This window comes from Microcebus murinus, chromosome 5 (genome assembly GCF_040939455.1).
Source record: "Microcebus murinus isolate Inina chromosome 5, M.murinus_Inina_mat1.0, whole genome shotgun sequence".
Classification (NCBI taxonomy): domain Eukaryota; kingdom Metazoa; phylum Chordata; class Mammalia; order Primates; family Cheirogaleidae; genus Microcebus; species Microcebus murinus.
Window position 1 is genome coordinate 98,928,614 of NC_134108.1, and position 16,397 is coordinate 98,945,010.

Below are 16,397 nucleotides of genomic sequence, written 5' to 3' on the forward strand. Positions count from 1 at the left end.
GGGCTGCTGGAGTTGGGGTAAGACAGGGCAGGGAAGAGGCAGCGCTAGGAAGGATTCTGCACCCTCATTCTCTTCTGCAACTTCTGCTTCTGCTGTTTTACGTTTTCTCTCCATTATCCTTTCTATTCAAGACTTATATCTCCAATACCCCCAGAACAATTCCCTGCTAGTTTCCCAATAGCTATTATGATAGAGCTTTATTGTTTCTTACTGCGTAAGGGCATTTTAGAGTAATGGGCTGTGTTTGACTGGTTGAAAGATAGATGAGAAGTCGGATCTTTCCCAGGAATCTACACCTCTTCTCTAACAGAAAGGGTATTCAGAATTCCTAAATCTGCTATTGCTTCTTCAAAATTTCTATTGCTTCTTCAAAATTTCCAGTGCAGATCTAGGGTTTCTGTACCGTTTTTCTCTCAACTGAACCCACTGGGTCATCTGTGTGTCCACACAAACACTTGCACGGGAGCCATTTACTGAAAGGAAAAACTAAAATCACCAACTTCTATGAGAAATGAGAGCAGAGAATGTTCTAACCAGAAGTGATTTATTTTTTCTCTGAAAATTTCTCTTCACTCTCTCTTTCCACATTCCTTGTGATAATCAAAGGCTGTTTTTCAGGCTGTTTGCTTTCAAAATTTTCGTTTGCACTCCTTGAAACTTTTGAACTTAGCCAAGAATCCTGTGAGAACCTTGAAACTTGAATGTCACTCAGGGGCACTATCACCTCTCTCCCCCAAGAGACTCACGGTTTGGGGGCTGCTTCTGGATCATTCCACCACACTGGCCCCCATTCGTTTCGGTCCTTAGGCCAGAGAAGCCCCAAAGCACCAACTCCATCCTGAAGGGCCAGCCACATCCAGAAAATATATTCAGAATATTCTAAATGGGATGAAGGGAAAGGTCTGGTCCACGACACATTATTTGAGTCACAACACATAGAGTTCTTTATTTATTTTCTTTGAGCAGCCAATCCAAGAAGCAGCATCAAAAATACCGTGTCTCTTGCTCATAGCATCTTCCAAAAAGTTCACCCACTCTTTGTTAAAATGCAATGACAAGGGATAGGTTGCTTTTTTTCTATCTACTATTCTTGTGAAATAAGTTGTGGATTTAGAATTGATTATTGGAGCAGATTTATATACTTTTGTGGTATATCTTTATTCTGAGCTGATTTTATGAATAAATTAAAAATATCTCCTTACGAAATGGCTTCCTGTGCAAATGTAGTCCATGATTCTATGAAATAGGGCTGCTTTGCCAGTATCAGAAGAACAAAAATATTTATTTCCAGGTCAAAATTCCACCTGAGACAAAAATTCTGTTTTTCTTTTTTAACCTAGGAGCTCTTAATAAATAAGTCTTGGGTTAACTTGTTTTTTGTTTGTGTTGCTGCTTTTTCTTTTCCATACCGTCTCTGCCTCCATCTCGTCCTTATTTACAAAGACCTTTTAAAAAAGCCACGCATTTCTCTTGCTTCTATGTTTCCTATTTGGGAAGGATTTTTGTCTTTGAGGTTAGCTAATTTATTTGATTTCATAAGGTCACTGGTGTTGAGTTTTAGTGAAATTAAAGGGTTAGTATCAAAATTTGAAATCTATTATGACCCATAGAGAAGAAAAGAAGATTGACAATTATGTAAAAAAGGGGAGGTGTCAGGAAAAGATTTGTTAGCTCTAGAGCAGGGGCCATGGGCCAAATCTGGCAGGTATACAGTCACTGGGCTGAGAATGTTTGTACATTTTTAAAGGGCTGTGGAGGAAAAAAAGAAGAAAAATATGCAACAGATACTATATGTGGTGTGGTCTGCAAAGCTTAAATTATTTACTATTTGACTCTGTATAGGCAACAATTTCTGACCACTGCTCTGTAGTATCTCTTCTTTCGTGGCTAGATATATCATTAATCTATTCATCTTCACATTATTAAATTGTGGTTACATTTTCTATTTACCCTATCGTTTTGGCCTTAAAGCCTTTTTAACATTATTCCTTGGATTTATTTTATTTTATTTTTTTACAGTAACTAATTTTCTGATGTCATTCCTGCATTTGTATCTGCTGAGTTCCTACAACATGCCAAGCACTGGGATGTTACTCAGGGTAAACTAAACTCTGGTTACCAACGGAGCCCCCCAATTCAATGACTTAAATACATTCCAAACAAATCATAGACTCATTGAAGGTTGTTTTTCAAAGTCTCTCTTGTAGTAAAAGGGTTCCAGTCATTTTATAACTCAAAAGCTTTCTATGGTTCCGTTTTGCCTCCAGGACAAAGTACAAATTAGTGAGCCGGGCTGGATATTGGAGTTTTCCGCAATTGTCTTTTTAATCTCTTCCTCTGCTACTTCTCCATGTGGACTCCATACAGTGTCAACTGGGCTACCCATTACTATCTACGCCTAAGTTATTTCCTAAATTCATTCTGTTAAACACGTCAGTCTCTCATCCTGGGAACACTCCAGATATTTCCACTAAAAATAAAATGAGTTGGTAGAAAAGCCGTTGTGAACACATGGCTGCCAGACAAAGCAAACCTTTCCTACCAAAGCCTTATTCAACCTGGTGACAGTGTCATCCTCAAATATTAAGGAACAATGAATTGAGACCACTTCACAAGACTAATGAGTCCAGCCCTTGACACATGAATGAAGTACAGTCCTTGTCCTAAAAAGACAGCAAAGTTTAGAACCAAACAAGATAACTTAACTCTGGAACATTCGACATCCCTGTCCTCACATTCACTTGTTCACTCTTCCATTCATTCCGTAAGCTGCATGCATGATTCATCAGGCTCAGTCTCGGCTACCTGGCACATTAACCAACAATTACAGTATAAGGGCAATGATTGAAGTCTGCAAGGCATTCTGGGAGCACGGATGAATGGCAAGCAACTGGGCAGAACTGAGAAAGGAGGGGGCTTCCTAGAGGAAGGTACATCTGGAAGGTACATTGGTCTTTATAAATTTGAAGCTGATAGCCAGAGAAAGAGTTGATAACAATGTGTCCAGATTAGACTTCTCACCTATGTTATTTCACCTATGGTTGTGAATATTGTTGCTTTCTGGAAGCACCGAGTTGGCCCAAGAATGAGGGAAATGTTACAGAAGGAGTTGAGGTTCTATACTCCCTGATTTTCTTTTCACTAGACAGCATGGCTTAACAGCAGAGGATAGCATCTCTTGCTCTTTTGGATTTTTAGTCTTTTGCCGTAAGTGGTAAGTCCAAGTAAAATATGTAGCAACAGGACTATGAGATTTCTAAACTCATCTCCAGGCTATTGCTAAAGTGAGAACTAATCATTTCAAGAAAGAAGAAAAAAATTCTTTATAAATAGACTTAACGGAAATGCCAAAGCAGATGGCTTGAAAATGCAGTCTAATGAATCGCTTTAAAATTTTTCTCTGTGCAATGCTAATAAGCATCATAAAATATACTGTAGATAGGCTATAGTTAAAAGTATATACTTTGTACCATTTGATCCAGCAATCCCATTACTGGGCATCTACCCAAAAGAACAAAAGTCACTCTACAAAAAAGACAACTGCACTCAAATGTTTTTTTTGTTTTTGTTTTGTTTTGTTTTGAGACAGAGTCTCGCTTTGTTGCCCAGGCTAGAGTGAGTGCCGTGGCGTCAGCCTAGCTCACAGCAACCTCAAACTCCTGGGCTCGAGTGATCCTTCTGCCTCAGCCTCCCGGGTAGCTGGGACTACAGGCATGCGCCACCATGCCCGGCTAATTTTTTTTTTTTATATATATATATATCAATTGGCCAATTAATTTCTTTCTATTTATAGTAGAGACGGGGTCTCGCTCTTGCTCAGGCTGGTTTTGAACTCCTGACCTTGAGCAATCCGCCCGCCTCGGCCTCCCAAGAGCTAGGATTACAGGCGTGAGCCACAGCGCCCGGCCTGCACTCAAATGTTTATAGCAGCACAATTCACAATTGTAAAGATGTGGAAACAACCCAAGTGCCCATCAATACATGAGTGGATTAATAAAATGTGGTGTACATATATACCATGGAGTACTATTCAGCTATAAGAAACAATGGTGATCCAGCACCTCTGTATTTTCCTGGCTAGAGCTGGAACCCATTCTACTAAGTGAAGTATCCCAAGAATGGAAAAATAAGCACCACATGTACTCACCAGCAAATTGGTATTAACTGATCAACACCTAAGTGGACATATAGGAATAATATCTATTGGGTGTTGGGCAGGTGGGAGGGGGGAGGAGGAGATGGGTATATACAAACACAACGAGTAAGATGTGCAACGTTTGGGGGATGGACACGCTTGAAGCTCTTACTCTAGGGTGGAGGGGGGCAAGGGCAATATATGTAACCTTAATGTTTGTACCCCCATAATATGCTGAAAAAATAAATAAATGAAAAATGTATATATTTTAGAGCTGCAGTCCCCAACCCCATGGGCTGTGGACCAGTAACAGTCTGTGGCCTGTTAGGAACTGGGCCACACACAGGAGGTGAGCGTGGGACCCAGTGAGCGAAGCTTCATCTGTATTTACAGCCGCCCTCCCATCACTCACATCACTGCCTGGGCCCCTCCCCCATCCGTGGAAAACTTGTTATCCTCCATGAAAGATGTCCCTGGTGCCCAAAAGGTTGGGGAACACTGCTTTAAAGCAACACTTACTAGGTTCAAATCTCAGCTCAGATACCTCCGAGCTGTGTAAACTAGGCAAGTTGTTTAATATCCTTGGGCCAGTTTCTTCATACATAAAATGGGGAATAAAGACAGCACCCATCTCATTAGGGCCATCGTGAGAACTAAGGAAATTAATAGGAGGAAAACTGCTTAAGCAAGTGTTCGAAACAGACTTTCTGTCCATTTTAAATTAGTGAGTAGCTGCCTCCCGCAGAATTCTGCCACGTCCCACAGCAAGTCATGTTTTCCAGGTCCTGGAATATTATCAGCGTGGAAGAATAGGAATGGAATGCATTTCAGTGGACCTCATCCAGGTCACTCCGGGGATTCTGCATGGGCCCTTGGTGAGTTTATACTGCAGTTGCACTTTTTTTTAGAACATTTTCACAACCCATCTAAGAGCTAAAGCAATAGGGGAAGTACAGCATCTATCCATTTTCCCCACCTCATGTTCAATTCAAATACCCACAGTCATCTTTGCCAGTTTCATTTACTCCTTGTCAGATAATACCCATGGGGTTTCCTGTATGTTACTGAGCAAGTGACCACCTAGATAACTCACAGTGGGAGCTATCTTACCTGCCTGATTTTGTGTGTGTGAGAGCATTACTTAAGCCCCTAATCTCATTTCTACCTTCCTCCAGGCATAGATTCCTTCCCTCTCTAATGTTAGAGCACTGAGATAATGAATCCAATGTGCAGCACTTTGCAATTTCTCTGGAAAATTGTTAACAAATGAATAGGAGATATGAGAATCCTGAGACAAGGTAGGCCCTGCTTATTTGGGGTTTGGGCCCCACTTTTATACAGAGGAAGATAATTCATCATTTGCATGTAGGCAGCGCTCCAAATAGGCTCATATAGTCCCTCTCTAGAGTGTCAGAGCTATTATGTAGCATCAGTTATAAAAATAGAAATCTCTATGGCCAGCTCTGGGGTATGAAACCCATCACTGGATATTCTGCCCAACAATGTTAAGATCTCACAGAGGAAATTAAACGCCATGAAATGGCATGCCCTTAATCAAAGGAACTGAGAAAATTGTTCTTCACAGAGTGCACAGCAGGATGAAAGGCACCACATGGGGGAGAGAGAAGAGCACATAAAAGACATAGTATGAGCTCAGAGTTCTGCTGGGACTTTATAAGAGTGACGGTTAATTTTATGTGTCAACTTGACTGGGCTAAGGGATGCCCAGATAGCTAGGTGTGTCTGTGAGGGTGTTTCTAGAGGAGATTAACATTCGAACCAGCAGACTGAGTAAAGAAGATTCGCCCTCACCAGTGTGGGCAGGCATCGTCCAATCCACTGAGGGCCCAATAGAACATAAGGCAGAGAAAGGGTGATTTTTACCTCTCTGTCTTCTTGAGCTGGGACATCCATCTCCTCCTTCCCTTGGCCACTGGAGTGGCCTAATTGATGCAATAGGGGACAGGAGTTTGCAGTAATGATCTGAGAGAGAGAGGGAGAGAGAGAGAGAGAAAGAGAGAGACTGAGATTTTATTTTGCCTGCCCATGTACTACAGAAAGAGTTACACACTCAAATTAAGGCAGTTCCCAAGAGGATATTTGTTGCTTCAGAGTCGGGCACAGTTTGTCCTCTTTTCCTTCCCCTGCCTTCCTGTGAGTTCACATCATTGTTGAACACCATCCTGGGTGTGTAGTTCAGGACACAAAGAGATATGTTCACAAGGCATAGTTGGTGGGGAAGGTGGTGTCACAACAGAATTGCCTGGTGACAAAGCTACCCGGGGGTGGAGGAGTGTAAAGTAATGTTTGTGTTTGTGCTGTCTTTGCTGTACGTGTGCCTTACACAGTGGACTGGGGGGAATCATGGAGATGTACCCCCTGAATAACAAGGAAGACCACAGAAAGCTATACAGCAGATAGTCAGAAATCCAAGAATATAAATGCTAATACTGTAAATACCAGAATGCTTCTATACATATGCAGACAGTCCCCAGATTACTATCTTTTGACTTTACGATGGTGCAAGTGAAACACATTCAGTATAAACCATACTTTGAGGCCAGGCGCGGTGGCTCACCCCTGTAATCCTAGTATTCTGGGAGGCCAAGGCGGGCAGATCATTTGAGCTCAGGAGTTCGAGACCAGCCTCAGCAAAAGTGAGACCCCCGTCTCTACTAAAAATAGAGAGAAATTAGCTGGATAACTAAAAATCAGCCGGGCATGGTGGCACATGCCTGTAGTCCCAGCTACTTGGGAGGCTGAGGCAGTAGGATCGCTTGAGCCCAGGAGTTTGAGGTTGCTGTGAGCTAGGCTGATGCCACGGCACTCTAACCCAGGCAACAGAGCAAGAATCTGTCTCAATAAGAAAAAAAGAAAGAAAGAAAACCATACTTTGAGTACCCATACCACCATTCTGTTTTTCACTTTCGGTACAGTATTCAATAAATTACATGAGATATTCAACACTGTATTTAAAATAGTATTTGTGCTAGATGATTTTTCCCAACTGTGGCTAACATAAGTGTTCTGAGCACATTTAAGGTAGGCTCAGCTAAGCTATGATGTTTGGTAGGTCAGGGGTATTAAATGCATTTGATACCTCAAATGATATTCTCAACTTATGATGGTTTATAGGGACATAACCCCATTGTAAGTCATGGAGCATCTGTATAGTTTTATATCTTGCTTTTCTCTTTTAATATTTTGTCATAAGAATTTCTACTTATTATTAAATATTTTTTGAAAATGTGCTTTATCATGGCTGAATAGTAGCCATTACATGAAGATACCAAATGTTCTTAATCATTTCTTTTTGTGAGACACTTAGATTGTTCCCACTGGAGAGTATTAGCATTAAAACTATGATGAATATTGTCATAGCAAAATCTTCATTCCCATTTCTGACAGGATAAATTCTTAAAAATAGAATCACTAAGTTAAGATTTATATTCTTTACCCAAATTATTTAATTATAACAACAAGCACTATTGGAAAAATTAGATACTGACTGTAAATAAGCCTAAAATTTACCTGGCAGAAGCATAATTATTAGACAGAAATAAAGTAGGCAACAACGTTTACAATGCTTAGGGTAGCAGTTAATCTTATTTGCAGAGGGAAAGAAGAGTGCAGGCCATCCTGGTGAGTCAATTAATTGTAAATAGATTAAGAGAGCTCCCGGTGCTTTTAGGTTTATAACCTTAGGAAGACATCTAGGCTTTCTAAACCTCAGTTTGAAAACTGGAGACATTTATCACGTTCGTGCACTGGAGTACTCAATATTGTAACGTTGAATGTTCTCCCTAAATTGGTCTATAGATCCGATGTCATTCCAATCACAATCTAGGCCAGTGTGTAGCAATGGACAAGCTGATTTTAAAATTTACATGAAAAGGCAAAGGACCTAGCACAGCCAAAACAATCTTGAGAAAGAAAGACAATGTAGGACCTCAAGACTTACTGCAAAGCTCTGGTATTCAAGTCAGTGTAGTACAGATGTAAAGACAGATAGTAGACCAATGGGCTAGAATTGAGTCCAGAAATAGATCCATACTTATAAGGTAAATTGTTTATGACAAAGGAACGAAAGCAATTTAAAAGCAAAGAAAATGCTTTTCAGCAAACGGTGCTGGAATAACTGGTTATTCTTAGTTCCTAGGGAGCTAAGGTCATGTCCATCTGAAGATCAAGTCTGTACACTGAATGCCTCTTTCATGCCCCCCGCTTTGGGGTCTTACTGAAGTGAATGAAGTCTGGTCCTGCCAATTGCTAGTTGAGTGATCTTCAATGAGTTACTTCATCTCTCCGAGGTTCTCTTTCTTTCTTTCTTTTTTTTTTGAGACAGAGTCTCACTTTGTTGCCCAGGCTAGAGTGCCGTGGCGTCAGTCTAGCTCACAGCAGCCTCAAACTCCTGGGCTCAAGCCATCCTTCTGCTTCAGCCTCCCAAGTAGCTGGGACTACAGGCATGTGCCACCATGCCCGGCTAATTTTTTCTATACATATTTTAGTTGGCCAATTAATTTCTTTCTATTTTTAGTAGAGACGGGGTCTCGCTCTTGCTCAGGCTGGTTTTGAACTCCTGACCTTGAGTGATCCGCCCACCTCAGCCTCCCAGAGTGCTAGGATTACAGGCATGAGCCACCACGCCCAGCCTGAGGTTCTCTTTCTTAACCAGGCATAAAAGAGATCACAGAGTTGTGGTGAAGACTAAGTGAGTCAAGGTATTGTGTTGCTTGGCACAGTGCCTCGTATCTGGCTGCCACTAAATAATAAGCATTATTATTATAATTCTAGTAATATTACTATTTACTCTATTTCACACTCACTTCGTTTCCCATGCAGACCATTGTTCCAGCTTTGTAAGTGTCTCTCTGCCACCCATCTCTTCTACACTCCCCCTGCTCCTGCACACAGCTGCCTGGTGGAGTTGATTTGTCATTTTATTCAATGACATTATAGCACCCATTCTGGCAAGTTTGTAAATGCCCCCCGACTTTTCCCCTTGTCATGCACACCACCCTTTTTTTTTTCTATTGACTTTGTGATTAAACAAAAGTTGCAAACAAACTTGCAGCATGTGACAATGAGGTCACCTCCCTAAGGGATCAGAAAGTACACATCCATTCATACTGACATGCCTGTTTCTTCTGACTCACAGAGCTGGGATTTAGTGACAGGTTCATATCCCAAAATTGGGGTGGCACTGAAAACACAAAACCTGACAACATGTACCATTCAGTGCACTGGGAATAGGCCAATAGATGTCACCAAGAAGAAACAAGAAAAGAAATGCATAGCGCCTCTCACTGTGCACTTAACAGAAAACCAAAGCACTTTACATCTTTCAGGAGAAGGGTCATGATAATGGATTAGTCTGGGCTATGTCATGAGAACAGGCAGGTCCTGCCAAGTGAGTTAGTCAAAAAAGGCAATGTCAATTTCAATGCCAGTTAAACTCTGATATTAATTAACCCTTTGCACTCGGATGTTGAGCGTGGATAATGTCGAGTAGATGATGAGAAAAAAGCAATCGAGTGCAAAGGGTTAAATGTCGAGGTGCTAGAACACTATGCCATCTGGCACCACTGGTGATTCAAAAAATTATCTTCATGCCTCTGGTCATGATGTGCCCCTCTTCGAGAACCTTCCACTGCCCCCAGCTACCCACAGAACTGACTTCAAATTCTTAGCCCAGTTTTCAAGGCCCTTCAGGACAGGGTCTCTACTCACCACTCCCAACTGTACCTTGGCCTTTCTCACCACTGTTCCACCTGCTCTGTGGAAATCCCACCTGCTGGAACCCCAACCTCTCCACAAGCCACTTTCCACTCCTCCACTGCCGTGGAATCCCAATGTCTTATCCAGTCAGAGCTAATTTCTCTGTCCTGTGTATTTCTGTATTGCCTCTGTTTGTTCCTCTCTTGAAGAAATTACTATATTTTGCCCTGAATTCAAATGTTTAGATATGTAGCTTTGGTTAAGCCACTCATTCTCACTGAACATAGCAAGTAAGTAGCCATGAGAAACAAACTCATGCTGGTGATGTCTTCAAAATGTATTCAAAAAACTATGGAGCACCGTAGAAATGTAAAATAGTCTCATGACTCCATTTTTACCTTGTGAGTGAACATTTGGGTGATTTCATAGAATGATCATTCTCAGTTATGTCATTTGGTTAAAATAGGCCAATGAGGCCTTAGATGGCCGGGGTAGCACTGAATTGTATATCTCAAATGGGTGAATTTCATGTTAACTGAATCGCATTTCAATAAGACTCTTATTTAAAAAAACGACAACAGGTTAAATTTCTGTATAGATGAGTCAGTAGGTTTACTCTGCCCTAGCACCATGAGTAGCTCAGCTGACTCTGACTGGTGAACCCAGACCCCTGTATGTCTTTAGTACTAAGCAAAAATACATGAGTCAATGAGCAAAAGTCCAATGGCCTTTTCTATGAAATACAGTCCCCATTAGTGACTAGGGAAGGAAATCGGCCAGCAGAAGCGAGGTATAGGATGATGGAGTCCTTTGTGAGATCAGACCACAGGCAGAGGAAGAAAGGTAAAAGTGACTTGAAGAATAGCAAAGATCACAAGGATCACATATTTCTTATTAATTTTCTACACCAAAGGCCATTCAAAGTTTGGTGAAAGACAAACGTGGAGCCAGGTGTCCTCTGTTGCTATGACTACATAGCAGTGGGAGAGAACCACTGCTGAATGACAGTCAAAACGCAGAACTAGCTTTAAGCAAATCATGAGGATGTCAGCTCTGGGTTTGCTCCCCTTCCTTCCTCTTTCTGTTTTCACTTTCCTCTAGAGGGGTCCCCTCTATTTACTCACTTTCAAAAGACAACGTCCTCTCAGGGCTTTTCTCCCCAGCGATTGTGCTAATTGGAGTGAATGAGATAGATTTAGTTACACACCCGTGTACTTAAATGGCTAATAGAAATGGATATGGCATCATTCCTGGGAGAAAAGCCTTAAGACTAAGAGGTTAATTTCCAATTATGAAATTGCAGCCATCCAGGAATGGGGCAGAGAGAACCTCCCATGACTTAACCTCCACCCCTTCCATGCCAAGAAAGCCCTACAGGCATAAAGCAGTTGCTACCTGCTTTGCTTGTTCATGAAGTTAAGCACTCACCAAAAGAACTCACTGCACCCTCAAGCTACAAAATAGGTGCAAAGAATGTCAACATTTACATTTGAAATGCAAATACGTAGATTGGGAAAAAAACTTTTTTTTTGTTCTGGGAGTAGGACAATATTTTTAGGTTCTTCCACGATGACAGCAAATTTGCAGAATTATGAAACCCATGAGAAACCAATAATTTTCAAAATGAATAGTGATATTACACTAACTACATTCAGGCTTCTAAGAGATGATGTTATGTTAACATCTTCTAAGAGAAGATGTTCTCAGTTCTTCACAAAGAACTGAGAACATGGTTTGACTAAATGTTTTCACCCCATACACCACAGATACATGTGCTATTTTGTGTTTGGCCTCTTCTGAAAATACATCTTACAAACTGGTCCTAACACCAAATACTAAAAGACAACTGTCCCTTCTGCTGTATTAGGACATCCTAGACTATTTAGTTATTCAACAGATGGCATTCAGTTATATCCTGGAAAATAAATTGTTTTGTTTTGTTTTGTTTTTCTGCATAGTTTCCAGACTTCATTCATGAGGGGAAAGGATATGAAAGCCGGCAGAGCAGGCTTTGCAGAGCTCCTGCCCCGCTGCAAGCACTCACATCCTGCGGCAGGGACTGGGATGTAGTCACGCACAGAGGAAAGGACACTGGGAGTCAAACACTACCAGAGCTAATTCACACACTTTAGTAGGGGACACGAGGTGATCACAGGGCATATTTATTGTTGCATTGTTTATTAAGCTATAATGTCCCCATAGGAAAATTAAACAATTTCAGGTGCATAGGTCTCTGAATTTTGACAAACTTAGACAGTGATGTGACCACCACAGCAATCAAGATTACATCACATAGAAAAATTCTCCGTGTCCATTGACAGCCAATCACCTCTCCTTATCCCCTCAGCCTTTGGCACCCACTGATCTGATTTCTATTCCCATCATTTTGTCTTTTTAAAGAACATAATATAGACGGAATCATACAATATATAACCATGTGTGCCCGGATTCATTCACTTAGCAAAATGCTTTTGAGACTCATCCATGTTGTTGCACATATTAGCTTTTATTCCTTCTTAGTGCTCAATAGTATTTCATTTATGGATATATTATAATTTGTTTATCCATTCATAAGTTGAGGGACATTTTTTGACAGTTGTTTCCAGTTTTTAGTGATTATGAATAAAGCTGCTATAAAAATGTACTTGTAAATTTTTCAGTAGACATCTGTCTTCATTTCTCTTAGATAAATATCTAGGAGATGGATTCCTGGGTTGTATGGTATATGTCTATTTACCTTTATAAGGGACTTCCAACCTTATTTCCATAGTGGCTGTACCATTCCCAACAGCAATGTATGGTAGTTCTAGTTGCTCTGAATCCTCTTCAGTACTAGATGTTGTCAGTTTCCTTGCTTTGAGCCTCTTTAATAATAATCCATGAACTTTTGATCTAGGCCGGGCCATAAAATTAAACTTTCTGCTAGCTATGTATAGTGGGTTGAATAGTGTCCTTTCAAAATGCACATTCACCTGAATGAAACCCCAGAATGTGATCTTATTTGGAACTAGGATCTTTGCATATGTAATTAAATTTAGATGAGGCCATACTGGACTAAAGTGGGCCTTAATTCCAATGACTGATGTCCTTATAAGAAGGCCATGGGAAGACACAGAGACTCACCATGTGATGGGGGAGGCAGAGATTGGAGCTAAACTGCAACAGATTAAGGAACACCAGAATCCCCAGAAGTTGGAAAGGACAAGCAAGAATTCTTCCTGGGAGTCTCTGGAGGGAGCCTGGCCCCGACTCCATCTTCATTCAAGACTTCTGGCCTCCAGGACTATAAGAGAATAAATTTCTGTTGTTGTCAGACACCCAGTTTGTGGTAATTCATTAGGACAGTCCTAGACAACTAGCACACTATGAATACAATTTCCATACTACCATAACACAAAGAAGTTGATAAAGTTATATTTATCAACTTTTTCTGAGGATAAAAGCATGACAATTATTTGTGTAAAATTAGTTCTAATTAGCACAAATATATCATTAGACACCTGAATTACTAATAGGCATAAAAATTTTTAGGCTAAGTTTTTGAATATTCTATAATTCAACTATGCATTCATTGGGCTGAAATTCTGCTAATGAGTCCAAATTAGTGAAAACCTACTATTTATCGTGAATTAAGATCAGTCCAGAACCAGAGTCCTGGTGGTTCCTAGCTATGGCTGTTAAATATGTGAGACTCACATTTTGCAGAAAGTTCTACAAAGGATTAAGAGATGAACTTTCTTTTAGTTTAGTCATTTGTGGTGTAATATACTGGAACGCAACCTTAAAGGTTTTTTTAAATTGTAGAATAATTCGTTCATTTTCCATATCATGAGGTCTAGTTCTGAAAACCAGACTTCGGTTGTTGAGCCAGTTGTGGTCACTTTGTGAAAAAAACAGATCACATTTCAGTTTTAGCACAAAGATCTTCCAGCCCATGAGGAAGAAAATAATCCAGCCCTCAAAATGCCTACTCTACTTCCCCACCGTACCCCAAAGCCTTTAAAAGGAAGAAGTTGATTCTTCTGTTAGTCCATTATTCAGAAACATATTATCAGCTCAATTATAATTCCACTAATTCCATAACAATTCCATAATAGAATAAAGGAACAGCCAATAGCAGTAACAGTTGTGGCTTATCCTGTTATAACTTTCCAAGTACCTGGATAGAAATTGAGGTAACAGGCAAGGCAGGAGGGCAGGTACAGATGTGTAAGCAGGAATTCCATGTTTTTACAGTCATTCCTCTATTTATACCAGATTTTTCCCCATTCACTACATGAGTTACATAATTATCCTACCAGTTGAACATCAGATTTTGTTATATGGAGAAGCTCTGGGAGGTATCTGGCACTTGCTGAGCCTCTTGTGAGCCCTTTTCTGTGTTGTGTACTGTGGTTAACAGCTCTGTCGTGCCTGTCCCATAGGGAGAGCTGGTAGACACCATCATGACTTCCACAAAGAGTTTGCAAAGCAAGGCAGATTGTCATCTGAACAGAGTCCAACAATATTTAGTGACCCATATAAAAGACCCATTTTCACTACCTCTGCTCTATGACAAGCATAAGTTGTTCCTTGTTTGGGGAGAACACAGGGTTGGCTTATACTGGGGGGACACAGACTTACAAGATTAGACCACCCTGTTCCAAGTTTGGGCAATTTCAAAGGACAGGGTTTTAGGAACTCAGAACAACTTGTACGACTTTATTGTCTTTGGGTCTGGCCAAACACAGAAACCAGCCTCCCTCTTAATCCCCATCCCACGTGTTGAAAACCATAAACTCGAGTCACCACAAATACAAGGCCATGGCAGAGTGCCCAGATGCCCTTCGGGGTGGTGTGACCCGATTAGGAGGTAGTGATGGTTGGGGTTGTGACTGTCCCTCTATTAGAAGCTGAGAAAAAGCTATGACCAAAATGTTTGCCTTGTTTAATTAAGTATCAGCAGGAATGTCTATTCACTTTACAGTTTTCTAGTACACCAGACACAGGACCTGAGCTCCAGGCAGGAGCCAAACCTACTGTCGCAGATATGTTCCGTTTTACCAATTAATTAGGTGTTAAAACTTAAATGGTGACAACCAAGCAGATGTTACTGCCCATTGCAGTTCGAATCAGAATTCTATCTAATTATGACAGAATTAGGGCTGGGAGTTGTGTAGATGGACAAGTCCTTTCGGAGCAGTTCAATGTCACTGCCATAGTTTATGATAAAGACAGGTGGGATCAAATTGGCAAACTATGCCCCTGCCCACATTCCCTCAGGTCTAAACATACCATTGATTATTTTAAAAAGAAAAATGAAAAATTAGTCCACTACAGTACAGGAAAAGAAGAAACAGCTACTAATAAACCAAAAGTGTTGGAGATTTCAACACGGAAAGAGGAATCAGGCCTGCGGTTGGTGGTTTGGATGAATATTTGGTAACAACTCAAGAAGCAGAGTTGACCCAAGAAACCCAGATGACCATCGGAGTAGCAGGTCAGCCTCTGCCTGGGCAAATGAACCCAATCCTGAGGCTGCCTTGGTTCAATCTGTGCATTTTCAGGTGCCATGCTAGGCAGGTATATCGAAGACCTACACTGCAAAAACCTGAACAAACACAGGGGCTGCCGAGTTGACTAGATTAATAAATCCTTTCATAGGTAAATCAGTTAATACCAATTAATGAAGAAAAAAAAAATGAAAGAGACATTGATCGCCCCATCCACATCCTCAGGTGCTCAGAATAAAGCCCATGGTGTGGCCACCACCCATATGTAATAAGGGGTGGGGTGGGGGAACTTGAGATAAGAGATCAGAGAATACAAGTAGCTTTTAAAAAAACAAACCAACAAAATAACAATAACAACAACAACAATAATAATAATACAGTGAGTGTTAGAGTACTAGAACCACCACTGGGGTAGCACAGGGTCTTTGCTCAGCATCACTGCCGTCTGGGAGAAGCACATTGCAAAGACTTTGTATGCGACCAGGCAGTGAGAGGCCCCCCGTGGAGCGACAATCGACCGTCACTGTAGCCTCCCCGGCCCTCTGTCCTCCCGGCCGGGTGGCGCCGGCCCTCGGTCCCTGCGGGTTCCTCCCCCTGCACCCTCCGAACCCGGGCAGCACCCGCCCCCGCTCCTGCTGACTGACAGGCGGCGCAGCCACTCCGCGGAGCCCGGCTTTCGCCCGGCACCCCGGGCATAGGTGGCAGTCTCTGCCGCAGCCAATGGGAGCCAAGAGGCAGGGCGAGCGGCGAGAGGCGCCTCGGGTCAGGTGCTCTGCGCCGAGGTCGCGTGCAGGTGAGCTGCTGCGGCCCGGGGGCGCCCCTTGCTCCGGTCTCCCCGCGGTTAGCGCCGGCCTGCGCGAGGGAGCCTCCTCCAGGCCGTCCCTCCCATTGCCCCAGACCGGATCGCAGCCACGGTAAGAGTCGGGGGTGGGGTTGGGGGGAGGGTCGGCTTGCCCCCCCCGCCCCCCCCCCGGGACCCACACCGCTCCTCTGGGCCCCAAAAGCTATGCCCCCCAGCCCCCCATTCGCCTTGCCAGTGCATATCTAAAGAG

At 42.0% G+C, this 16,397-nt stretch overlaps 1 protein-coding gene across 2 annotated transcripts in view; it reads left to right on the forward strand.

The window, feature by feature from the left end:
* ENPP5 (ectonucleotide pyrophosphatase/phosphodiesterase family member 5) overlaps window positions 1-16,397 on the forward strand; it is a 33,814-nt gene that overhangs the window by 8,292 nt on the left and 9,125 nt on the right. Inside the window, exon 2 of one of the 2 annotated variants that reach the window (XM_012756453.3) lies at window positions 4,918-5,010. The gene's annotated coding sequence lies outside the window, so the exon portion shown is untranslated. Of the gene's footprint in view, window positions 1-4,917; window positions 5,011-16,084; window positions 16,260-16,397 lie in introns of those variants that run through there. The other variant, XM_012756454.3, reaches the window with a different exon arrangement.